The sequence below is a fragment of the Aedes aegypti genome, chromosome 2 (assembly GCF_002204515.2).
Source record: "Aedes aegypti strain LVP_AGWG chromosome 2, AaegL5.0 Primary Assembly, whole genome shotgun sequence".
NCBI lineage: Eukaryota > Metazoa > Arthropoda > Insecta > Diptera > Culicidae > Aedes > Aedes aegypti.
The window spans coordinates 357322208-357349528 of NC_035108.1; the positions used below are offsets into that span (position 1 = coordinate 357322208).

Here is a 27321-nt window from a genome sequence, read left to right on the forward strand (position 1 = left end):
CAAACCGCGAGTGTCCGCGAGTCGGGAGTGCAGCACACTTGTTTCGACTGAGCGGTGAGATCGGCGGTGCTCCCGCACGACGGTCGCAACAATGGGAGTGGGTGGGCCACAAGAAGACTCAGCATGGTGGCGGCGTCCCGTCGCACTCACAGAATGTGTGAGCGTGAGCGCTTCGAGAATATTACGGCGTGCGGCCAAAATGCGGGAGAACCGCGGCCGTCCCATCCCGTCATCCTTCCAGCACCGACCGTTACCTTTCGTCGTCGACGACGACGACGGTGCTGGTTGGTGTGAACGAACGACCCAGTCGGACACAACCATACGCGCCAGAGCGGGACGGGTGAAGCGGACACGTTCCCGCGGTGCGAGTCTCGGGAACAGAACGAGACGGGAGAACGGCTGAGCGAAGCGCAATAGGTTATTGAACTGAAGCAAAACAGAGAATCAGAGAGCGGGAACGACGCTCTTGCCCGATGGTGTCGGTGTCGGTCTGTCGGTCATTCTGCTGCTGCTTCTTCGTCGTTGGAGTTGTCTTCGCCGTCGTCGTCGTGGTGTTGATTCTTGGCTTGAACCGTTCGTCGTTATCGTTGGGCGAAGAGGAGCGGCGGAATAACGTGAGAATTTTTCTTCTGTGATTTATTGGCGGGGGAAGAGGACTATTTTTGGTGGATTTAATTGTGATGGGTGTACGACAGATGAATTATTGTCAAACGTTACACGCGGAATGCTTGCTTGGGGATGAGGTACTTTGCCAGAAAAATGTGGAGAATTCTTTTTCTCAGCTGAGACGGAATAAAGCGCAAGGGGTCGATGACCTCAGGCGCGGAAAGATTGAGCCGTTTGATTGAAGGATTGGGTCGTTGTTTTTATTGGATTGTGAATTTTTTAAGGAAATGAATGCATTTTTGGATCATGATTAGATGTAGTTACATTGAACATAGAGTTTAGTAGCGGAGATATAATATACTCTTTTAGGGAGAATTAAACTCAATTTGTCGAAATTGTGATTAATCATGTACAAAACATTACTTTCATCAAATTCTAATTTTTGAAACCCTGTTGAGAAAAATTTTAGGTTCGTATGCAAACAAGATTGAACAATAAAGTACCTTTTACGAATTTTTAAAAGGTGAGCAATTCGGTCGTTTATGTAAAAGTCATTAGTAGGGTCATGTCATCTTAAAAACTTCGAAAGCAGTTTCCTATTTCAAAACTGAAATGTTATCAATAAAAATATAGTTACAGTGTAATTTTTGGAGAAAAGAAAATATTTTCATAAAAACTGATTTGGCTTTTAAATAAAAAATATATTTTTAAACTGGAATGAAAAATAGAGGAAACAAATGAGACCGATTCATCGAAAGAAGGTCGTTCCCTAATTTCCTTCGAATCTGCTTATTTTTGATTATAACTCCATGTCGGAAATGTATCATGTCTCTTAACAAACTTGTTGCAATAAGCTGATTTTCAAGAAGTTCACCGGATTATCATTCAACTCAACTTTTGTAAAAGAACAATCAGCTACTTGATGCAATTACTGTTTTTTTTCGTAAATTCATTTTGTAATCGTAGAACCCAAATGTCTAGGAATTTGTTAAAGCACACGCAATAACAGGAATTTCATTTGATTACTCAGAACCATAGTCTTTGTAGTCTTAGTTAGAGATTGATTCATGTTGCAGACAGGTTGTAAAATTTTAAATAACGTTTTTTAAATTGCAGGAAGATATTCAAGTTTCGTACCATTGCTGATGGACTCTTTTATTTTCCACATAGGGTAAAGAACTACTTGGAAACTTTTATGGCATGGCATGAGATACTTTGATTGATCGGATTGTATGAAATTGTGGGCAAATATGAGTTTATGCGTCTAGGCTTAGAGGTGAGAGAACAACCCTTGTCAGGAATAGGGTCTGTCTCCATAGGTATTGAAATACCAAAATATTCGTAGGGGTCAATATTTTGAAAAAAAGGTCAACAGAGCTTCTTGAGTGAAAAAAATATGCTCAAATACCACTGATAACATTTATAGTCCATAGGGTGCAACAAATGCTTCCTAATTTTGTCTCATGAACTCTTTAAAAGCTACACAATTGTTGCATTCTAAAAATAATCCTTTTAAGAACCCAGTAGACCATTGAATAACTTTAAGGGTGGTATGAAACAATCAGTTTGAATTAGTCGGTTTATCTGCTTTACGGGAATATTTAAGTATAAACTTAAATATGTCACTTACCAGAGTGCATCGAAAAGCATGTCGTAGTGGAACTGTCTGTTGTCATCAGAATTGAAATATATTGAGATGTATCCAAGAAAATCCTATACTGTCAGATAATTGAGTCTCAACGACAAAGGTGGCACTCGAATAATAGTTCGAAAAATCCGTCCTACATAGAGCTTTCTCATTTAAGACCATGCACAACATTGAAACAGATCATAACGACAATAATTCGCGTTCCCTGTTCATTATAACCAGGTTCTGACGAAACAAAATTTAAAGAGCTACAAAAAACTTCAATATTTCAAAAGAAATCCACAAACATCAGTCAGTACACAGTCTTGTAGATACCACGATACTAGCTTGAGTCTTGCTCTGCAGGCGGTTCCACTGTGTAATAAAGTCAATTTTCATTGTTAACTATAATTCATAATACCGTTGTATGAGCTTGAGCTTGAGCTTGAGCTTGATTGGCCGCCCGTGGATGCACTCCAGTATCGCCAGATCAGCTGCACTTACACAAGGAACCAACCGAATGACTGCTTGGGACTAACAGGCATCCTCAGTGTATAAGTGCCGGTGATCTTCTATTTTTAGGCAACAATGGCACCTGCCACGTCAGAATGCAGACCAATGAGGGGAAGGGGGAGGAATTGATGATGCATTGAACTGGCTCCCACGTAGACCGTATATTCCACTGCATCCACGCCAGTTCATGCGGGAGTGTATGGATTGGGGAAAGGCATGGGGCAGAGAGGATTGCTTTTGTGGTTAGCAGACTGCCTATGTATCAGGCGTAAGTAAGGCGTGCGCGTGGAAGTAGGAAGCGTTAGGGAAACGGTTTCTTGTCCGTCTCTGGTTCTAGCGTTTGTTATGAACGAATAGTTTGAGTGTGATATATTTAGAATGGAAGATAGAAGCAAGTGAGAGATACACAACTACAAAGTACGAGGAAAGGGACGGGCCTGGGATTGAACCCATGACCTTCTGCATATGAAGCAGAAGCGGTAGCCATCAGACCACCAACCCCGTCATATAATTCATAATACCGTTGAATGAAGGGCCAAAACGGGTATGGCGGACCCGTAAGCAGAGACACTTACGCGAAACCTGTGGGTGAAAGAGAAACTCCTTCCAGCAGAATAATCCGACAAATAGAATAATGAGAATCGCAGAAATTGTTCCAGCTTGTCTTCAATGTGTACGAAATTACCGAGAAAAAATTATGCAAAACATGTTGCTTAAATAAACGGAAGTTCAAAGGACCAGCTTAATTTTTTTTAATGAAATTCTCAGTATTCCTAAAAGCATCATCAATTCATGTATCCTACTCATATTCATCAACATTCCACGAGAAAGCCGCAGGAAATCCGTAGGAATCTTCAAGATCTTAATACTAATCGCCAGAAACTATCTAAGAATTCCAACGATCTCGCTAGGAAACCTAAAGATCTCATCTCATGAGAATCACTAAGATCCAGCTCAGGACTTCATCTTTCGATGAATCCGAAGTGTCCGAGGCAACTTGGGATTCATTCTAGATCCCTCCGAAAATGGTCGAGATTCAGATCGATAGCCTAATAGAAATCCCAAGGATTGCACTAAGGATTTTGCTAGCAATTGTAAGACTCCTGAAAGTTTTTAGTATCCGGAAATCGCAGGATCTCGCTAGGAATCCACACTGGGACCTTTCAGGATTAATAGGGACATTGTTTAGGGATTATATTGTCCGATATTTCGACCTTTTTGGAACCATTTGCAGAGACTCAATAGTTATAGTTTTCTTGTGCTTTTTGACTAAACAGAGAATTCATTACAAATCGTTTTAGAAGTGGACAGGAATTTTGTTGAAAATATTCAAGGTCTCACTGGAAATTCTGAAGAGCCTTTTAAGAATTCTCAAGATATCACTAGGAATCTCCTAAATAACACAGTATAAAACTAGATTGCTTCAATTGAGTTAAAAATCCCAGGATTTGCTGATTTTACTAGGTATTCCCACGATTTTCAGGAAGTTAGAAGCTGTTCTCAATTTTTTAGGATGTTAGAAGCTTCTTAATTTTTATGAAGTTACCCCTGATTTTGCAAAGAATCTCCAGGTCCTGCTGACAATTCTCATGATTGTCTTGAGAATCAGCAAAACCCCGCTCAGGACTTCATCCCTCCAGGAATCCCAAGTCTTTAAACTCAAGTCTTCAGACTAATTCGAGATCCCTTTGAAAATGCTCAAGGACTTGTTAGAAATCCCCAGAATTTCACAAAGGTTCTGAAAGATTCCGCTGGGAATAATTACGCTTTTGAAACCCAGGATCTTGCTAGCAATTTTCAGGCTCCTTAATGCTTCTAGTATCCTTCTGATAATTCTGAAAAATTCATATGGAAACTGTCCCACTGGGACCTTTCAGAATTAATTGGGTCATTGTATTGGGATTATTTTATCCAATATTTCGACCCATTTGGAATTTTCTTCAGAGATTCATTAGTTAAAGTTTTCTGGTGCTTCTTGACTCAACAGAGATTTTATAAGAAATCCTATTTGAAGTGAACAAATACTATTCCTAAGAAAAAACTCACAAAAACTTTCTACCAAACGATGCATCAATCTGCGTGATAACCTTCCCTGAACATCTACTGCTTTCTCGTGTTAATTGTCCAGATTCCAGCACGCTATCAGCGTTGCTTCTGTCTAAAAGCAGTCATTCAATTCCTCCACGAGACGCATAACGCCATGACGACCGGTCAGATGACATAATCCGTTGTTCGATTTGCTTTCTCTTGTCCCCGAATCTCTTTCTCATGCTAACAAATGCTTGAAATCAGCTGATTCACATCGTCGTCCAGACAGATGACGACACTTGAAGGGAGACTTTCCGAGTTTGGCAGTCGGAATCTCATATCCTCTCATATCGGTATCAGAACAAAAAGGTGTCAAACTATTAGGCACACTTAACGTTACACTCGTTATTACACATTACACATTTTTGGCACATTTCCGGATGCTTTGAAAGCAATGTAGCTAAAGACGAAAAAAATCTCATCAAGTAACTGATATCACGAGCGCCGTCTTTCCAGGTCAGTGACCCTCATCGCTCAGCTGGTGTTTTTGTTGTCTTGGACGAAATTTGGGTGGCAAAAGGTTTTCGTTACGAATGAATAGTTCTAAAACATCCTTGGAAAAGTTTACATAACTTTAACATAACGCATAGCTAGCAGTTCATGAGAATAAAATTTCATAGAATATGGGATAAGTAGGCGAGGAATGGCAATACACTTTGTAGATTTCATACTAGCAACACTTAACTTCCATTTTCGTTCCTTTTGTTCTACAGAACCACATCTAGTGCAACTAATTTTGAACAAGAAGACCAAAAGTATGAATATTGCTACTTTCGGCTCCGCCATTTTCTGCCGTTACTTAGGGTTAATGAATTGTTTGGATTCTCGCTTGAATTTCTGAAGCAATTTATTATTATCCGTTGGTTTGATTTTGGTTTGACTTTATTAACGAGATTTTTAGCCCTGGGCTAGTTCATCTCGGGACCAACGGCTTTACTTCCCTTCCGAAGGAAGTCGTCACTATAACTTTTTACGTCATAAGTGACTATGTCGGGGATGGGATTCGATCCCAGGTCCTCGGCGTGAGAGGCGAGTGTTCTAACCACTACACCAGGTCCGTCCCCATTATTATCCGTGTGTTTTTGAGTTTATTTATTTTAGAAGTTCTCACTTCAGTTCAAATTCGTTTTAGAGGTCAGAAATGTAGTAATCTCAGTCATAGTGTTGAAGTAATTCGTAAATGTCTTTGTAACTGAGACCGATTATTTGTATTCTACGGGAGCATTCACAAGGCTACCCCCGGTACCAAGTACCGTAGTGGGCCGGCTTCCAATAATAATGGCCCAAGCGAGAGAATAAAAATAAAATATCGAAATATAATAGGGTGTGAACGAACGCAGCACACGCGGGCGTTCTTTCGGGTGGCAATAGCCAGTGGTAAATAGCCAAACTAGGACTAACAAATCCTGTCGTGGGCTTTTGGCCCACAGAATGGCAAGGAGGTTGTTTTTCTCGCGTGAAATCCGTCAACTGCTCCAAGAAGAGGGCGACAACCTTTCACTGAGCAAAGCCCCGAAATAGGCAGCATCACAGGCTATTAATCATCGTTAGGATGATGCTGTGCTCTCACTTGGATGCTGGATTGTGCTTGTAGCCATAGGTACTGCGAAATTAGGTGTGCTTTATGCAGCATATGCTAATGATAGGCCCCAAATGGACGGCACATGTGGAATATTTGCATTGGGGGAAGAGGGCCAACCAACGTCTGGTCCGGATGTGGTGAATAAGTTTTGATGAACTGGTGTTTCTTTGACGAAGATGGATAGTTTCGATGACACATGCTCTGCGGAATAGCGAAATAAAGAGGCTCTTTGCGGGGGGAGCTTGATGTTTGTGTTATGAATGTGGATTGAACGAGAACAATTTCGATTCATACCATCTCATAAATAGACAGAAACAGTTAGAATAAGTTGGAGAAGTCTGGAAGACCAGTAGTCTGGAGGACCAGAAGTCTGCAAGACCAGAAGTCTGCAAGACCAGAAGTCTGGAAGACCAGAAGGCTGGAAAACCATAAGTCTGGAAGACCAGAAGTCTGGGGGACTAGAAGTCTGGAAGACCAGAAGTCTGGAAGACCAGAAGTCTGGAAGACCAGAAGTCTGGAAGACCAGAAGTCTGGAAGACCAGAAGTCTGGAAGACCAGAAGTCTGGAAGACCAGAAGTCTGTAAGACCAGAAGTCTGGAAGACCAGAAGTCTGGAGGACCAGAAGTCTGGAAGACCAGAAGTCTGGAAGACCAGAAGTCTGGAAGACCAGAAGTCTGGAAGACCGGAAGTCTGGAAGACCAGAAGTCTGGAAGACCAGAAGTCTGGAAGACCAGAAGTCTGGAAGACCAGAAGTCTGGAAGACCAGAAGTCTGGAAGACCAGAAGTCTGGAAAACCAAAATTCTGGAAGACCAGAAGTCTGGAAGACCAGAAGTGTGGAAGACCAGAAGTGTGGAAGACCAGAAGTGTGGAAGACTAGAAGTGTGGAAGATCAGAAGTTTGGATGACCAGAATTCTGGGAGACCAAAGTATCCAAAGTATCTTCTGGACTGTACAATAGCTTAAACAAGCTTGAAATTTTAATACTTTCGTCAATGTTATCGTTTTTCCTCACACGTGTTTCCACACGTGTACAAAAAACCATTTAAAAAAAATATAAAAAATGCAAAGCTCCAATCGCATTCAGCAGCAACCATGGAAAATTTATTCGCCGATATTACCCATCCCTCCAACCAGGGACCCCATAATGGAGCCAATCCGAGTGTATTAATTTTCCCCTTATTGGGAAGAGCATTTAAATTCGACTCCACAAAAAAAAATCACTGCTTCAGCGAAGAGAATCGGACGCCAAACAGCTCAATTAAAAATTTAAACCCGATCGGAATGTGCGTTGTTGGTCCTTCTTCCTTCGCCATCGAAACGGTGGTGGTGTAAAAACCAACACAGGAAAAAGGTCCTCCCGAAGCTGGCTGCAGAGTTCACCGAAGAGCGAGAAAACGAGATTGAAAACGACTAAATAAAAAATCACCACCGCGTCCGAATTGCTGCTGCCCTTTTGGCACCCCGCGCCGTGCCATTGTTTGTAAAATATTAATTCGTTTTTCATACCTGTGAATTTATGTAAATTTCGATTTTAATTAAACACGGGACTTCATTCCCTTCGATTTGTTGCGTTGATGTTTCGTTTTCCTGTGTGTTTTTTTGTTGTTGTTTCGGGCACGTTGATATTCCGTTTGCACAATCACATGCACTGAACCGAGCAATTTGTTTTATTTATTTTTTTCGGGACAGTAATTATTACAGTTGTCGTTTTTCTTGTATGTTTAAATAGGTAGTGATTAAATATTTATAAATCTGACTGATATTCTGTCCATAAAAGCATAACTGTCCCATATTGAATTAGTAGGCATTTAGAAAATAGCGCCCAAAGTTTGAAGTTTGGCTTCTCATACAAATTTTCATAATTTTCTAGTACATTTCTGCATGTCATATTCATTTGGCATTACCGTACAGATAACTAATTTTGCTTCTATTGATCAGCAAAAAATATAAACTCGAACACAATTCACGTTTTTCAGTTGCTATTTGGATTTGAAGTTCATAAAGAGACTGTTATGCCTTTATTTTTCAATATGGGACTGCACCAACTTCATATTTTTCCACAACATTTTCAAACAAAATGTGTAAATTTGTATATGCGTCGTAAAGTATATGTTAAAACATGAATGTTTCGATGAAAAAAGGTGTTGGTTCGGAAATCCATATGGGACAGTTATACTTTCATGGGCAGTATTGGTTTGCATAAATAAACTTTCGTTCCGCGTCCAACGTTTCCTGCCTCCACGGCAGACACGTGTCAGGTTTGAAACCGAAATACCCCTCTGGGGATCACACAGGTCGTACAAGGCTTCTGGTTTTTAAGGTGCACTCACAGCACACCACTTTCCGGACGAAGCTTTGGGTGCAGCTTCTTCTAATCACATGGGTAAATATTCACGAGCACTTGGATTCGTTTGGTTTTACATCTTCATCATCTCCTAGAGTGGGATCATTGGATCTCGTCGTCGTCGGATGCACTTTTCACTTTGGTTTTAAAGCTTATATGCCTGCATGAGTGCGTAAAATTCCTGTAAAAATTCTGCAAAACACGCAAACACAGACGCGCGCACAGAGACGATTTGCTGACGGCCAAAACACACGATTCGAGGAGACGACATGGGGAGCTTTGGGCCACCGTAGCCAGATGTCGCCACCACCCAATCACAAAACGCACGGTTCACTACGATTATGTTATTTCTTCGACACTAATTTCGATAACGATAACGCACCGCGGATCCAAGAAGGCCTGACCTTACGCAGCTTCAGCTACAAATTACCGAACTTTGCATCTGAAATCCAATCCTCGGCAGAAAATCCGTTCCCGGTAGATTAACTCCGATCCGAATAGTTGCTGGAAACGATTTCGCGTCAATTTTCGGCAATTCGGCCTGTCTGCTGCTGTCAGAGGTTGGTTGCCGGCTTCGGCTGTATCGGTGCACGCGGTTCGCCACACAGATACACACGCGCGGCCCCGATTGGGTATCCCCATTCGCTGCCTTCGCGGGCCCCTCGGCTTGGACACTCCGCGATAGCGCTAGGGTTGTTGTTTTTGTTGGAGCTCCCCCGTCCCCGTCACGAATCGTCTCTATTCACGCTACTACTAGTGTACACCCCGCTCCCCCCTCTAGACCGACTCGGCCCCACGTTTCTTCGTTCTTCGCCACCGTGTGGGATTGTCGTTTGCTCTCTCGCTCTCTCGTACACACTCCTTCGCCGCTTGCAGCTCTTTTCTCGAAACTCTCGCTCTATCTTCGGTCGTCGTCGTCGTTTTGGGTTTAGTACGCGCTAGTCATTCAAGAATATGAGAGTGTATATCAGACCAATATGTATTTATATTTGTATGCTTTTTTCTTTCTTTTCACCGCTGAGCTTGTGTGTTTGCTTCTCACTCTTGTGTCATTGAACCTATCCATTTTTCATGAAAATTTCGTTCTTTTTTCTTCGCTGCCGCTGGCTAGGGCTGCTTTGATCTAATCGGAAATTTTCGCACTCCTCCTTTGCGCTCATTTTCACAACAGATGATCATCAAAGCAACCCGATGACGACGACGACGACCGTCGGTCGTTTCTCCGTCTATTCTTCGCAGGAACGAAATGAAAGACACTTGCACAACCTTTTAAATTTGGCATTTGCGAATTACGCGTTCGTTGCGTTCTTAGTGTGTATTCGCGGTTTGGTTACAACACTTTCTTATCAACTTTCTACACTTATTTGCAAAGCATCAACCAGCCTTAGCTGAATCTCATTCCAACATCAAAACTATATACAAACTGAGAACGACACGTTTCTTTCCGCTGAGCCGCTTCAGAATCGCATCGGAGAAATTCTTCCCCAAATCCTGGTCAAAGCCCTTCCAACTTTAATTCCCGTCACCAAAAACCACCGGAGAGGTCAGACAGCCTTCCCGTAAGCCCAAACAACAAAACTTGTTGGACAGTTCGCTCACTGCTGCTTCGTGAATTGCTTCTTCTTGAACCACCCGGGGGGAACAATAATCCGGCCGTCGTCTTCGCGCGAACAATACAAAAAGCTATCTTCCCAAAACGAAACGGAACGCGAAACCACTCTCGGGACCCGGTCTGGAACTAGGAAGCGAACAAACCGACAGAACCGCTATCCACTGACACATTGAACGGAGGAGGCCATCAGAGGTCCAACATTTTGCGAGCTCTCTTCGCTGTGCGACGACGACACTGGGCTGCGAAGCGACAAGACAGTGCGCGCTGAGTTCTTGTTCGGTAAAGTGCGCGCGGTGCCGTTGACCGAGATGAGTGACCCAAACACGGGACGGGAGTCCAGCGATGCCAGATTTTCAGAGGTTGATTCCATATATGAGTCATACGATTGAACAACACTATGGGTTCATTCATTTATTTCATAACGCTGAAAACAACCATTTTTGACACCAACCCACCCCTTCATAACGCTTTTTGTATGAATATTCTACAAATTTTGTATGAGCCGTAACATCGTGAGGACACCCACCCACCCCCTTCAGCGTTATGAAATTTGTGAATAAGCCCTATTATGAGGAACAGTACATTAAGCTGATAATTATGGATCAACTAAGGGCCATTTTTTAGAACAGAATACAGCCAACTACCCATAACTTGGTATAGAAGTGACCTTTGAATTAGGGAAGTATCAAGTTATAGCACATAGATCCAGTGAAAATGCAATTCAAGGGACCATCGAGGTTACCATGAAAACCAACTTTTACTTTGATTCTCTAACTCGATATCGAGATACCGAATATCGAGTCAAGAAGAGTTGACTGTACGACTAACAACTATCGTGAAGCTGTACAAAACAAAATTTCCTCTCTCTGGTACTGCAAAATGTAGTTCCTCAAAAACGGTCGAAAATGTAGTTCCTCAAAAAAGGGTCGATTTCCATAGAAATTTCATTCCACAGATGAGCATTAGTGGGAGAGAAGGATTTTTATTATGAATCAAATTGACTAATATTATGGATCATAACACTAGCAATAGCAATTTATCTGCGAGGTAAACGGTGTGTTAGTGAAAGTATTCGTTTTGGCAGTTTTCGAATCTATGCTTCTAGGAATATGATTGACATTTTATTTTCTACGAACGGAAAAGTATGCTTAAGCATATTATAATTGACTACCATGCTTTATAGACGTATTATTTAAGTAGATAAGAGATGTTCACGTAATTGTAACTCTATTTGAGGGGATATTCTCCGTTTAATCCAACTCTGATCCATATTTGTATACTATCCAAAACTGTAGATAGACGCTACACAAACGGAAGAAACTGCACAGTACCACTTATTACATTCATTTCTTACATCTAGGTGTTCTGTGCTATTAAACAACACTATCATCCTAATTTGGTAAAACAAATTCAAGATTTTATTAACATTTTGTTAACAACATATTACATTTCATTTGCCGCAGCAGTTCAGATTTTTTACAGGTGAGTTGATTTCACCTGCTTATAAGAGAAAAAAAATGCTTTAATTTTACTTAACCTAACTTAACCTAAACATATAACGCATTAATCGTGACAATAGAAGATTGTAACGATTATTGCCTGAAATTATTGATTATTTTATTTGACATTTGTTCCAATGTTTCAACATAGGATATTCTATGTAACTCATTGGTACAGGGAGGAAGCCTCAGAAGCATTTTCAAAATTATATTTTGAATTCTCTGCAGAGCTGTCTTCCTGGTATTACAACAGCTAGTCCATATTGGTACGGCATACAACATGGCTGGCCTGTAAATTTGTTTGAATATCAAGAGCCTGTTCTTACGACAAAGTTTTGATTTTCTATTAAAAAGGGGATAGAGACATGTTACATATTTATAACCCCTCAATGTGGGTTTTGAAAGTTAAATTCTTATCTAGCATGAGCCCTAGATACTTAACTTCATCTGACCAATTTAATGGAACTCCTCTTATCGTGACAACATGTCTACTTGAAGGTTTCAAATAAAGAGCTTTTGGTTTATGTGGGAATATTATTAGTTGAGTTTTGGAAGCATTAGGAGAAATCTTCCATTTTTGTGAAGAAAACATATCCAAACTTTTTTGCAATCGACTACACTGCCCATAACTGCATAACAGTCACATTCGACATTTTTGACAATTTCGAGTTAATACCGGGGAGAGTCATCAAATAACAAATACTTTCGATCCACTCACTAAAATCTGTGAGATTGTTCTAGAAAATTTGAAAAAAATACCAAGTTGTTTTGTCACATTGGCAATTGTAACCGCATAGCAGTCACATTGAGATTATACATGAGCCTTATAATGCAGTGGCAACGAAATTTCTATCAGAATTGTTTTCTGACTATTCACCCAATAAGCGATATGAGTTGTACAAAATTTCAGCCTCAAATAAGCACTTTTGAATTCTTAGTGATTTATTTTGGAATATCAGTTCCCTCCCATACTGCAATAAAATGCAAACTTGGTATCCCATTTACTCAATGCCTACTTTTGTCGAATGTTACAAATATGCAGTTATGGGCAGTACAGATGACACGCAAACTTCGTCCTTTGGCGTAGAGGCCTGTGTCATCCACAAACAAGGATTTTTGACATCCCTGAGGTAAATCAGGTAAGTCAGATGTGAAAAAATTGTATAAAATTGGTCCCAAAATGCTGCCTTGGGGAACACCAGCTCTTACAGAAAGTCTTTCAGATCTGGAGTTCTGATAATTAACCTGAAGTGTACGATTTGACAGATAACTTTGGAAATCATCTAGAACCAGGCAGAAGTTGAAGATTTTGAGGAAGTCCACGAATACACGGCTGTACACAGTGAAAGAGGACTGCAACTATAAAAGTATCGCCCAAGACCGACAAAGATTAAGCTCTACAATAAGCCCAACAATGATTGAAATAGTAAGAGTAACTCATGTCAGGACCAGGGCTGACAAGTTTCATTTTCAGTGCCCAAATTTCAAGCGAAACTTGACGGTTGCGGCATACGCTTTCAGTTCCACGGTGTGAGAAAACTGACAAAGACTAAGTGTCGTATTCGCGAGAGAGACCACACCAAGCGACATTAAAAATCATCCACAATGCGCTGATGAGCCACTTGTGTCGAGCGTTGGCTCTTGAAAGTGAGTGCCGTGGTAATTTCTCTTATTTACAGAAAACTGAGAGAAAATCTAGAACTTTCAAACATCATCATCAGCAGTAAGTGAATGAGTGCTTTGGTTTACCCCTCTCCCGCTCTTGCGAATGAAAGGCACGCGACACAATCAGAAAGAACATGGAAAATGAAAATAATAAAAATTTACCGTCACTAAGTGGTTTCGAAATTTAGCAGCTGTGGTCAGGACTTATCCAGCATTTCATCCTTTAATTCTACGAAGATTCTTGTCTTCCATGAAAATTCAAAAAAGTCCCAAAACATATAATTCTGTATTTCAATGAATTTGATATTTAGTGATTAATCCAAGCTTTCCTTATGGGAGAGTGAAATATATTTTGTTAGAAATCCATTTGCTCGTACCTACCAAATATCAGCATCAATAAATTCTGACTATCAAGGTTTCCCTAGAAAATGTTTTGGGAATTCCTTCACGAAATCTCTAAGGAATTTGTTAAGAAAATCTGCCAAAAATTTTAATTGGATTATTCCCAAGGGTTTCCCAAGAAATTCTCTCTCAGAGAATTCTATATGAATTTCTTCAGTAATTGCTGTAGTTAATCATCTAGCAATTCATCCTACAATTTCTTCGAATATTCCCTAAATTTCTTAGAGAATTACTTCGAAATCTTCACATGAAATCTCTGCGGAGATACGAATTTGTATTTGTGGAGTCCTGACTGTAAAGTTAAACGGTTCCTGAACCACCATAACTGAGAAGCTCATCTAACGGCAGATTTATTACTATTATAAGCAAATCGGCCAGTGAGATCTATAGAGCCTAATCCCCTTTGACATACAGATTTCCCTGGGTAGACGAAGTTTCTGGCATTTTTGGCTGTGATATTTTAAAATTCTATAATAATAGTTGAGGAAGGTTCCTTCAAATCACCCTCAGAGGTATCCTTGAAGAAGTAGTAATAGAAAATTTCTTAACAAATCCTCTGAAGAAATCTTAAAAAAAAACATTGAAGAAAATAAAAACACGAGCTGAGTCATAACTTTGAGAGATTATTTTGTGGATGAAATCATATCATAATTTTCAGGGAAGAATTTTAAAGGTTTCTACAGGAATTCTCGGAGAACTTCTTCCTAATCCTTACATGATTTATTTTGAAATATTTCTGGCGAATCTTTTGGAATAATTTCTGGTTTAGTTCCTGGAGAATTGTCTTCGAGAATTGAGGAAATTGAATAGAATTCTTCTAGGAAACTCTGGAGAATTCTTGGACGAATTTTGTAATAAATTTATAAGCCTTGGGAAATCTTGACAAAATAATTTGGGTAAGTCTTGAAGAAATCTAAAATGGGAGCCATTAATTATTTTCAACCAGAATATCTGGAGAAACTCACAGAATAGTATCCGTTACAATTGCTAGAAGATTATGTGTATCATATTGGGAATGATTTGTTGGAACAGAATTGAAAGTTGGAGAAATGATTGATAAAATCATTGGGAAAATTTATAGAATTAGTGAAAATAGAGTGTTTTCCAGTATAGCCAACTTTTTTTCGCATCATTAAAGAGAAGGAAATGTTAACCATTTCCTTGTTATTTTTTTAAGAATAACAATTCCGTTTGTATCCGTAGCATAAAAAATGGGGCCTTCCTTAGTCGAGTGGTGAGAGTCCGCGGCTACAAAGCAAAGTCATGCTAAAGGTGTCTGGATTCGATTCTCGGTCGGTCCAGGATCTTTTCGTAATGGAAATTTCATTGACTTCCTGGGTATAAAGTATCGTCGTACTTGCCACACGAAATACGAATGCAAAAATGACAACTTCGACAAAGAATGCTGAAGGTAATGAATGTTGAAGGCAGACTCTGTCCCAGTAAGGACGTAATGCCAAGAAGAAGAAAGACTTAGCATTCAATTTGTTGAAACTCTTCAGTTTCCACAGATCTGGCATCACTGAACGGGACCACAACATAGCTCCGTTTTCCCCTTTTAATCCCACACCCATCCACTTTCGCCTAGTAGTAACTCACTCAGTCACCAAACACTGAGCCGACCACCCACACTCAATACCCGCCGAGCACTCAACTCTCCCAGAGTTCGGCTCCTCTCCGGTGGGAGCTCACCCATGAAGCATATGATTCTGTGTGTTGTATTGAATAATATTTATGTTAGAGCTAGCAGCAAGAACGATTGTGCAGCGGTCTCCCCGTTCAATGAACGCTGCTTCGGGCTCGAGCGGGCGCAATTTTCGCGTCATAGACCGACGACGATGAGAAAACGTCACTCACGATAGGTCAACGCTCTCTCGCGCGCGCGGTTCCACACGCGTGTGTCGTCATCAGAACTAGAAGCATGTATGGGGAGGAGCGGGGTAGCGATCGAGCAGCTGATGATGATGGCGGGATACTGTACCAGTAGTGGGAGGACGCGATAGTGCGTAAGGGAATGCGAGCGAGCATCCGAGGTGAATGATTGCTGCCTTGCGGTTGAAGAAGAAGGACGAATGCGGGAAGAAAGTGGTTTCAGCTGATTGTAATCGGTTACAGCTCGATTCGTAGGCTATAAATCGTTGTTTGACAGATTGCTTGTCGTTTGGACGGTGGTCGATTGGAAAATGTTAGTTTGTCAGTGGAGGAGGTGCTCACTCGCAGTCAGCTGATGGATTGTGATTACCGATACCTGGGCTGAGTTGTGTGACAACGCATTGGATAAGGCGTTGTATAAGGAACAAGAGGCGCTTAGATCACAATGCAGTCTTTTAGAACTACCGGAACACATGCAGTGGTTCAAATTACTTCCCAATTATTCAGATATATTTGAGAAGAAAGAATTCTACAGCCTGGATTTTGTATACATAACATGTTTAGAAAAGTATCAAATGAAAGACTCAATTCATAGTTCAATGAGTTATAATTAAGTTTCAACTCTTACAACAAACAATTTTGACAATATGTATATCGAAGCCATCTGTTTGATTTTGTGATTAGATTCGTAATCATGATAGGTATAAAGTTGAGTCCTAAATCCCAAACAGATTTAAACTCTTTCTCAGTGTGTAGAAAGTTTATCCTGCAAGCTTCTCTTGAATGATTGCAAAGTTTCTGTTCAAACCAAAAACAGTTTCCATGGAAAGGTCGTCCTGATAAAATTGAGATCTACCCCCAGGGAACAGTTTTCAACGCAATTTCTAAACATCTTCGTTTGTAAGCCCAAAAAGAATCTCATGGAAAGGAGAATAGCATGTCCTGTCAGATAGAAAGTCTTTACCCAGAAAACATATATTCAAGAAATCTAGTAAACCTATTCACGGAGACATGTCTCCTGAAACACAATTGAGCTTCAATTACTCGAAAGCTGGGAAAATTTGTTACAGAGGGCTTGGAACATATTAAAGCAAATGCATAGCTTGCAACAGCTCCTACTGCAAACTGTTTCTCCTAGAAGCTTGAAAAAGTTCTTTTATAAGCTTATAATATTTACAGTTCATGAAACTTTTGATATTTTTTTTTTAAATCTCAAACAAATCAAAACGTTCTTCTTTATAGCTTGAAACATCTTCGCGTAGAAACTTCAAACAAGAAAAAATAAAAATGTCTCCTGGAAGCTTGGAATCTGTCTATGGCGTTTTGGTGTTTTTTTTTCCTAATAGCCAACTGACCTTCCATTGAAACTTGAAAAGGCTACTATAAGTAGCTTCTGCTGCCAGTTTCCCATCGAGTCTAGAAGAAAATCTGTTTAGGTGAAAGCTTGAAAAAACTTATACCAGAGATTCGAAAAGCTTCTCCGGGAAGATTAAACGACTCTCTCTTAAAACAAGTTGTTCTTCAAACCTAGAACAAAATGTTTATGGATGATTGAGCAGGTTACAGGAATGAAGAAGCTCTTATTTTTAACAAAAGCTTTTGAGTACTTAAAACAAATCTTCTGAATAGTTTAGACTTTCTTCTATTTAGCTTGAAACATCCTCTCCTAGAAACAGCTTCTATAAAAAGATTTATTGTTTTCTTCTGAGGGCCAAATGAGCTTTATTTTTGGAAACTAGGAACAAGTGAGACTCATGTCGGCTTCTCTGCTTAGATCGTCGAAGTACTGCGAAAATATAAAAAACTAAGAAATCTCCTCATGTTGACGCTGATAGCTTTTGATGATAGTTTCGAAACTTGGAAGAACATCTGTGGAAGCTTGAAATATTTTCTATAGGAAGTTTTAAGCTTCTGCGGGAAGTTTTAACGAGTTTCTCTGATATCTCAAAACAGGTGCTTATAGAAACTTGAAATGGATTCTCATGGATGCTAAAATCGGCGAATATTACATATCCAGCCATTATTATCTTAAAAAAAAAAAACCAGACTTGCTATAACACTTTTCAGACCGGTAACAGATAACTCGAAGTCGCAACAGAATTTACGTGAACAGTCGTTTTAGTACTAATTACATCGCCCCTTGTACAACACGAAGAGTGAAATCGCGTGATTGACGTGATCTTTTTTTCGCATAAGACGCTATTTTGGAGTTCATCAGTGCATTTTATTTCTTACCGTATATACGTACGAAGCCAGTCGGATACATCCGTAATAGCTGTCAAAAATACTTTATTATCATAAACTTAGTCGCATAAGATTATGGATAAATTCACAATAATATCTAGTCACTCGCATTGTAACCAGACAATAATAGTTTACAAACGGTCAATCAACTTTGTTAACATAAATTAAGTCGCATAAGAATACAGATTAGTTCACAATAAAATCGTCACACTCGCATAGCATGCTGTTTCTCATCATATAAAATATGCACGTATATCGTCTTCACTTTTGTATGTACATTGCGACATCTTATGCGTGAAATTTTGCACCTACAAGCATAGCATAACACATAAGGTGATTATAGTACATTCTGGTAGTCCAGTACGTTCAACGTTTCGATTATTAATATCATTCCAAGCGTTTGGTGTACAGATAGAGTAAGGTGGGGCAAAAGTTCGACCTTAGTGGTATAATCAAAGTTTCCAGGAAAACAATAGCAGTTAAAACAAAACAAATACCATATAGTGAACCTTCAACATAAGGGCTATAATTTCGCTGCATTAACTTATGTCAAACGATTTACCCATTTTTAGTTATAACAGTTTCAAAATTGATTGTCTTATTCGAACTTTTGCCCCACCGGTGGGGCAAGAGTTCGAATCTAATGTGGTGCAAAAAATCGCTGGCTAAAACACAAAATATCGATCCTTATATGACAGGCATACTTTACACCAGCCGTAAACTTATGTTTGACGAAAAATACAAACTAAATTTTCATCAAAAAATTGGGTTAGTTGTAATATACTCAAAAATAGCAGTTTTTCGCAAAACTAAGTGGAAATGTGAAATTTTGGTGACAGTTTTCACACGATCAGACAAATTTAACTTAATTCGAAGATAATATGTGGATTTTAGGCAATTTGCAATTTTTTCCGTGATTTTATACATGGGTCGAACTTTTGCCCCACTATGGGCCAAAAATTGTTTTCGAGCATTTATGCAAAAACTAATACACCTCAAAACAACCTTATGATAGGTCTAGAAACGCCCTTACATAAAATATTGAAAAAGATTTTATCTTCAATTGGTTCCATGCAACGAAAGTTTGACCAAAAAATACAATATTCACGTCAAAAAACAAAAAATAGCCCTAACTTTTCCAAATCTCAATCGATTTTTATGATATTTAGATTGAAACTCTCTTACTTGAATAGCATTCGAACCACCATGGAATTTATAAGATTTGTTTTGAATTGAGCTAGAAATCTTAAAAAGAAACTCTTACCCCACTCGAACTTTTGCCCCACTTTTCTCTAAGTCTACAGTTTTGGCGGCTTCATAGACCGAAAACCAATCAACTTTCACCGGTGCAACAGTCGGAAGCATTAAATTACTTTTAATTTTTCTTAATTTTAAAATTATAGAACTGTTTTAAGGAAATTTAGCTTATTTTTCAACTTATAGGGAATTGTCCTTAATTAAAGACCCTATAAATCGAATGATTCGAAATAATCACCAAAAGTAAGCGTACAGGCTACGTTTTATCAATTGAATGTTAAGAAGTAAACTATATATCCAAGCTTTTTTTTGTATAGAAAAGCTTTTCCAAACTTCGAGGAGCAGCATTTTCAAGCTTCTTATAGAATTCGAAGATTACTAACAGACATTTTCAACTCTTCAGAAGAGGCTGTTCTAGACTTTCTTTAATAATATGTCCATGCAAGTTTGGATGTTTCTGAGTGCAGATTTTTCAAGATTTTCAAGGTTCTGTGAGAAACTTTAATAAGATTCTGAAACCATTTATTCCGAACTTCTACATTGGATAAGTTTTTCTGAGCTTGTGAGATTTTTTTCTCGTACATAAAAAAAGGAAAATATAGTTCAGAGAAACCTTTTCATACTCTGTAATGGAAGTTAGGGAGTTCTTTCCTTATTTTTGGAACCCTGTTTTCTCCTTCCCGCACAAATTCTTCAAAAACGTCATTTAAACTTGAAAAACTTCTTTAAGAAGCTGCAGAATCTTCTTTTGGATATACGAAAAGACTTCAAAATCCTCTTCTGGTAGGACAAAAAGCTACTCGAGCGTTTTTTGAAAGCTTGTAAAGTTTCTACAAGAACCTGATACTTTTAGGAAACTTGAAAAAACTTCTGAATGTTTGGGAAGCTTCCCACGAAAGGTTGAAACGTTTGTCCTGGAAAAATGGATAGCTATTTCAAGGAGAGTTACAAAAAGCTCAGTTCTTAGTGTGAATTTTAACAATCTTCTATTGAAATACTAAAAACTCTCGTCGTTAAAGCTCGAAAAGCTTCGTTTGGAAGCTTGAATCGTTATTCCTGGAGGTTCAATAAGCTTTTTATGAGATCCAGGAAATTTCATCCTAAAAACATCTTCTACGAGCTGGAAAAGCCACTTTTTAGTATTCTTCTCTTCAGACCATAAATCTTCTCCTGGTAGCACGGAAAATTGTCAATAAGAAATCACAAACAAAGTAATATTTGATGCTTGACGCAAATCATGTGTCCCAGGAATTGTTGAATCTGATGTTGTTCTCAGATATGTTCCAGAACGTCACAATCTTGAGCTACAAGTCGCCAAAGTTGCGTAAAACACTGGTATGATATATACATGAAATTTAAATTAAGATTTATCAAACTTTTTAGAGATAAAATCCTCCAATCATGGAAAATTGGATTTAAGTAGATTTCATGATTTCAGGAACAGAAAGCTTGAAAAGCATTTCCTAGAGGTTCAAAAAGCTTCTCCTAGATTCATGCGGTGAAACCTTTTTTTGTCTTGGAAGTATGGATAGTCGTACGAAAACTTTTTCATTTATGCTTGAATAACTGACCAAAGAAGCTACTATAAATTTTCATGGAAACTTAGAAAGCCTTCAATATTGCCTTCTGTTATAGCGACAAAACTTCGTTTGAAAGCTTGGAAACCTTCTCTTCAAATTAAGAAAAAGAAAACTCAAGGATGCTTGACATAACTTTTCCTAGAATTCCAAAAGTTCTAATTTCTAAGTTTTCGAGTTTATAGGGTTTGTTCTGGCAGAATTAGAAACCATCGTCAGAAAGGTTTGATAAAGCCTCTGCTGAAAGCTTGAAACAATTTTCAATACAAGTTTAAAGCTTTATCTAAATGCTAAAAAATTTAATAATGTTTTATGGAAGCTTAACAAGTTACAAGTTTTACAAATTTAAAAAACTCACCATGGGAGATTGAAAGTTTTCTCCAGGGAGCTTCTTTTTGGTGCTCATGAAAGTAAATGAGGTTTTTCTTTCAGACTTTAAAACATTTTCACTGTTGAAAGCAGTCTTCCCAAACGAACACCGACCACGTTGGTTCACGCGGTTTCGTACTCTCCTTGTACTCTGTTCTCGGGTTCAAACCGAAACGCTTGAACTTGAACCTAAAGCCATGTGTAAAGTGAACACCGGTTCGAAACGCCAGTTCATTTGTACCATTTGTTCCATCCTAGGTTCACCGCTAAATGTTACTTACAATATTGATCTTAGTTTATGTGCTTGAATAAAACGTTTAATCAATCCTCAAGGTTCTTGCAATTTGTACCAAGAAGTTACATATATAATCGTAGAAATTTATCCGCGTGGATTTCAACAGTTTTTAGTCTGTGTGCTTCGTGCCATTATTTGCACCTATGTTTAAACCGAAGTTTGAACCGAAATACTCATGTGCACTGGTACAGAGGCGAAGCGCGTTCGCGATTCAACACAAGTTGCAAGGTTCTCAAACCAAAGTTGAACATCGGTTCTGTTCATGCGAAGACTAGTTGAAATCTTTGAAAAATCTTCCATTACCGTAGAAACTTTCCGATAATATGAATCAGCTTCTACTGAGAGCTTCTCTTTGGACTTTGTGGAGTATCGCTGCAAATCTAAACACACATAATCGATTAACATCTCCTGAAATTTCGAGAAGTTTCTCACGGAATGCTGAAAAACTTGAGGAAACATTGAAAACCTTCGTCTAAATAATCTTAAGGGTAAGTTTGAACATACTCTTTTGAAATACCACAAAGTAAATAATGGAAGCTTATAAAAGTTTAGCCTTGATCCTTGAAAAGCATTTCCCGAATACATGAAAATTTCCGGATGGAAGATCGTTTCCAACATAGCTTTTTCTAGAAGCTACGAAAACTGAGTATACTTCTCTTCAAACTTAGGCAACCTTTTATTCTTTTTGAAGTTTGAAAAAGTTCTCTGAAAACGCAGATAAAAATCATTTGAGCTTGAACATCTACTCCAAGAAGCAGAAACAAACAAAGCAGAAAACGATTTCTGAATGTTTAGATAGCTTCGAATAAAACATCGGAAAGTTTATCCTTAAAGAATTCAAAATTTTTACCCATAAAGCTTGAAATAGCTTCTTCTGTAAAATTTTATTTTATTTTCGTGTTTATTTAAAGTATCTCACTTGAGCTTGAAAACCATTTCCTTCATCTAAAACACTTCGTACAGAAGCTAGAAAACTCTCCCATGGCAGTTAGATTCCTTGAATTTCAATCAGATTCATATGGGAGCTTTCAACAGCTCTTCCACAAACTTTGAAACAAGCTCTCCGAGAAGCTTGCGAGAGTGTTGTTAGGTTGCTGGTTATTCTGGAAGATTTTCGATCATCTTTTTAATCTATGACGTTTCAGATGTTGGTAGCTTTTTTAAAAACTCACATGAGCTTTTGGTGGAAGCTTGAAATAAGTGGTTGAAGCAATCTGCCGAGAACGCTGAAACTCAGCAAGCAAAAATAGCTATAAAAGCCTATACAGTTTCATTAGAAATACTTCTTCTTGTAGCTTCTGCTTATGCTTCTCCTCAAACCAAAGAGATTCGTTTGTTTTGGTGGGCTCAGAAAGGCTTGACAGAAACACCTCTACGATGCAAAAATGAGGTGATTTCGACGTTTTTTCTGAGGAGTAAAAATTAAACTCAAAATTTTCAACACAGATCCTCAAACAATTCGAGTGAAAGTGCAAAAAACTGCGAGGGTTCTTTCTGGTACTTTTTCTCTTTTGTTGTAAAGCTTTTCCTAGCAGGAAAACTACTCATGGATGCTGAGAATGCTTCTCTTCGAACATTTTCTAACGCTTCAAAAAAAAAAAAAAAAAAACTCTTGAGTGTCCCGCCCGAACAAGACAGGCCTTGGGGAGTTGTGATGGCACTCTTTTTTGTGGAATTTTATTCTGTTGTGTTTCGTGCTAAATTTTCCTCGCTCATTTTTCGTGCCTCTCTGCTTAGCTCCCTCGCAAAGAGGCAAAGGAAGCACGCTTCTCTAGAGTATGTCACCGATGATATCAACTCTGATGATGTTGAGGAGTATTATCAAGCCTGATCTCAGATGGCCTAAACCTGCCGAAATCCAAACCCAAAACTCAAGGAATCTGCCAATAATCTTTGGAGGAATCTACTTGGGATGTGCAAAACGGGTAAAAGGGTCCTTAAATTTTCAATAAAATCTTGTTTTAATTTAATAAGACAAAAGAGCATGTTCTTGCAACCACTTTAGCAATTTTTCCTGTTCAAATAACGGTTATATCATATTTGAAATTTAATTTTTAAAATAGGTTCAAATTTGAACCTTGACACTTTAGATCATGTTTGACATTCACTGAGTCGCTAAAAACGCCACAGGGGCTCATCTTCTTAACACTGGGGTCCTATTTAACATTCCGGAAGGGACACGGAAAACAAAATACACTCAAAATTTGAGTTTAAACCAAGAGGTGTGACAAAATCTCAAAAATCGGAAATAAAATATGTTTTGTCCGTAAACCAACGAGAAGCATTCAAAAATTGAGTAAAAATGTGTTTCTGGCCTAAACTTAACCGTTTGGTACTAATATTAGGACAGGGCTTTAGGACCCTATTGTAGTATACGGATCCGATCCGAATCACTCATTTTAGTAAAACGGAGCTTTTGAACGATTCAGTGGCTCGGCGAAGGAAGAGCAAACGGAAAAAGAGTGGTTCACTCTCTGTTGAGTGGCATGCACTGTACCTTTTGTGACTTTTGCTCTCTTCTTACATGCTTTGCATTCTTCGATTGCCCCTACCCGAAACAAAACGAAGAAGCAAAATGTGCTTGGCCATTCGAGTGGGAACTTTTTCTCTCCATTTTTCATCTGCCTGTATACAAATGGGCGGGGCAAATTAGTTGTTTGACTGTGTATGCTGAGAGTGCGGAGCTGCAGCGAACTGTGTTTGTGCATGTGTGCCGTGGCGCGAAAAGCAAGGCACGTGTCATGTGTTATAATGAAGCCGAGTAATAAACGAGTATAGGGAAAAAGAATGGGTTCATTCTTTTTCCGGGTCACTTTTAGTTTGATCCGTGCTGATCAAATTAATCGACTCTCGCCAAAAAAAGAGCCGTTCTCTTGAGTGATCCGGATCTTTTGAACGGCTCCGATTATTTTTGCCCATCTCTAGAATCTAACAATACCTACTCTTGGAAGATTAGCTTAGATTTTCAAAATAAATTCATCGTGCGTTCGACGATGAATTTGCTTAGACTCGTGCCTAGAATTGTGAATAGAATCCACTTCACACTCGTCAGAAATCCATGTAAGATCGCATTTGTATGAACAATAGGTATTTCTAAAGTGTTTTGAAAAGTGTCTGCCAAGGATCTTGCAAGGAATTTGTCAAGAATCGCTAATGGATTTCGACTTATATGAATCTATAACGGAGTTAGTCAATTATAATAGCGCTATTATTGCGCTAAAGATATCCCTGATTTTTCAAATATCTAATAATTTGTCTCACAAAGCCGTTCACTATAGAAGAATTCACCTAAGATCTTGCGAGAAATTATCTTGAGTGAAGTCCAATATGAATTAGAAAAGAATTTTCATTAATGTAATCATTGAAATCGACAAGACACCTTATCAGAAATTTTAAAAGAGCAGGAATTTGTAAAAAAGCTTTCCAAGAGTTATTTAGTAATTACTCCAATGATTCAGAGATCTCTGTGGAAACTGAAGCAAACAATCTTGCCATATGTTTTCAAACCATTAATTTGTTTTTATTGATTGTTGGCCTCATTGTGAGGCTTGACAGAAACTTCTCTGCAATGCAAAACTGAGGTGATTTCGAAGTTTTTTTTTTTAGGAGTAAAAATTGAACTCGAAGTTCACAACACGAATCCACAAACGATTCGACTGAGAGTGCATCGAAATGCGAGGATTTTTTGCTTTTTCTCTCTTGCGTCTATGCTCACTCTTACTCACACTTTGAAAGTACTCTTGGGTGACTCGTCCGAACAAAACAGGCCTCGCGGAGTTGTGATGCTACTCTTTTTTATGGAATTTTCCTCCGTTGTGTTTTGTGTCGCATCTTCATCGCTCAGTTTTCGTCGCCTTTCTGCTCAGTATATTTTCACTCACTCGCAAAGAGGAAAACTCAGCATGCTGATCATACTCTAGATCAACCGAGCTCTGGTGATGTTGAGGAGTAGTATCGAGCCTGAATTTACTTCAGAAACTGACATTCTTCACAAGTTTTATGAATTCTTGGAGTAGCAAAATACATTGATAATGACTATATTTAAAGAAGATCATGGACTTGAATTCGGATTGGATTCCAGAGGTTGTTACTTCAGAATGGTTAGATCAGATAAACTTGTGTAAAAAACCAACTAGATGCCATTTTTTTTGTTTAATTGTATAGGTGGTAAAATCACTCTCCTACTGTCAATCGCATATTCCATTGCTACTACAAAAATTCTTGTGCATTATATCTAAAGAAAAAAAGTTCATGGCACAGATTCGTTTTGGTTATTTCGGTTCCTATGTATGAAACGTAAGACAAACGGTTCCTTATCCAATAATTGAATTTTTGAGTTTTGGATAGAAAGGAAGAATCTTAATAAATGTAAATAGGTCACTATTACAGAGCACAAGAAAAAAAAATGAGAGTGAACCAATGACTGCGTGTTCAGGAAGTACAAATGATAGTCTTACTTAGGTTTTTTTTTAGTCTGCTGGAGCACAAATAGTGCTGAAGCTGAAGAAATATTTTTTTTACCGGATAATCTCTTCAGAATCAAACATACTATCGTTTTAACGGAGCTAATTGAATTCCTTAGAAGCTTTTTATCAACAAAGCAAATTTGACTAGAGTTCAATCAACGCTTTATTGTCCATTTTTTTCTCCACTAAATCAATTTCGCCCACTCCATAAAAAACATCAGTTCTAAGCTTTCGTGGTCATAAATTCCCTTTTGTCCGGCACGCGTTAGCAACAAAGTTCGGTACCTGGGTAAAGTTTTCCCTACCGAAGGCAATTACCTTCTACCAGGAAATGGCACTGATTTATATGAAGAAAAACAACCACACTGGACTCCACGCTTTGGCGCAATCCCACCCCACCTGCTCAAGATGACTAAACCAGGTACAGTTTTGGACAATACATTTGGAACTTTTTTCGATTTCTCATAAAAAATGATCAACGGCTAGATCACAAACTAATGTTAATGAAAATATCAAAGTAGTATCAAAGTAGTACAGAAAAGTTTTTTTAAAGCTCGTGTAAGAAAAAAAAAACAATAAAGGTATATGTTGAAATTCAAGTTATGTCTTCAAGTGTTGTGGAAATTTTATTGAAATCGACATGATCTAACCCTTAAGAGTCGACAATTTTGTATGAAAAATCGAAAAAGTTGAAACTGTCTTATCCAAGACTGTGAATTATCCTTCGCATCTACTAACTACCTGGCACCAAAAGAAAAACCGTTGTTGTAGGTGGTTATTAATGTCCATGTTGTAGCATAATTCCTTCGGTTTTCTCACCCCCAGTATAATAAATCGCCTAAACTCCCGAGTATTTCACCCTCCCACCGGAAATATCAACCGTCGTCCGTCCGTCCGAACATTTGATTGCGTGCGTAGGTATGCGTGTGGCGGGCGACCGGTCAACAATCGGTCAAGCCCCGAGAGTTCATCCGCCCGAGTTTCCAAAGAACTATTAAAGTATTCGGTGGGGGTCGTCGTAATTCTTTCGGCAAACAATGATTGGATGATACGTCATCCCCCAAACAGCGACCCCCCCCCCCCTTTACATTGCGTTGTTCTATAAGGGGGTGAGTGACCGAATGGAGTCACACCTTCTTCGCGTTGCTACCGGACTGCTGAACAGTGGTCCAGTACTACTGCCAATGTACCAAAAAAAATCAATTGTTTGAATAAAATTGCTTTCAAAAACCTTGTTTTTTTTTCTAATGAACCAAAGAATTTTTGAATAATTTGATTAGGATTTGTACGTTCAGTCACCAT

General features: G+C 38.8%; 1 protein-coding gene across 11 annotated transcripts in view; it reads right to left on the reverse strand.

The window, feature by feature from the left end:
• Nucleotides 1-27321, reverse strand: part of LOC5565997 (probable nuclear hormone receptor HR3) — a 499362-nt gene that overhangs the window by 135820 nt on the left and 336221 nt on the right. For 3 of the 11 annotated variants that reach the window (XM_021846404.1, XM_021846403.1, XM_021846401.1), the window contains exon 1: nt 7924-10603. The exons of 4 other annotated variants lie outside the window; for them this stretch is intronic. The gene's annotated coding sequence lies outside the window, so the exon portion shown is untranslated. Of the gene's footprint in view, nt 1-7923; nt 10604-27321 lie in introns of those variants that run through there. 4 more of the 11 variants (XM_021846398.1, XM_021846400.1, XM_021846399.1 and 1 more) reach the window with 4 other exon arrangements.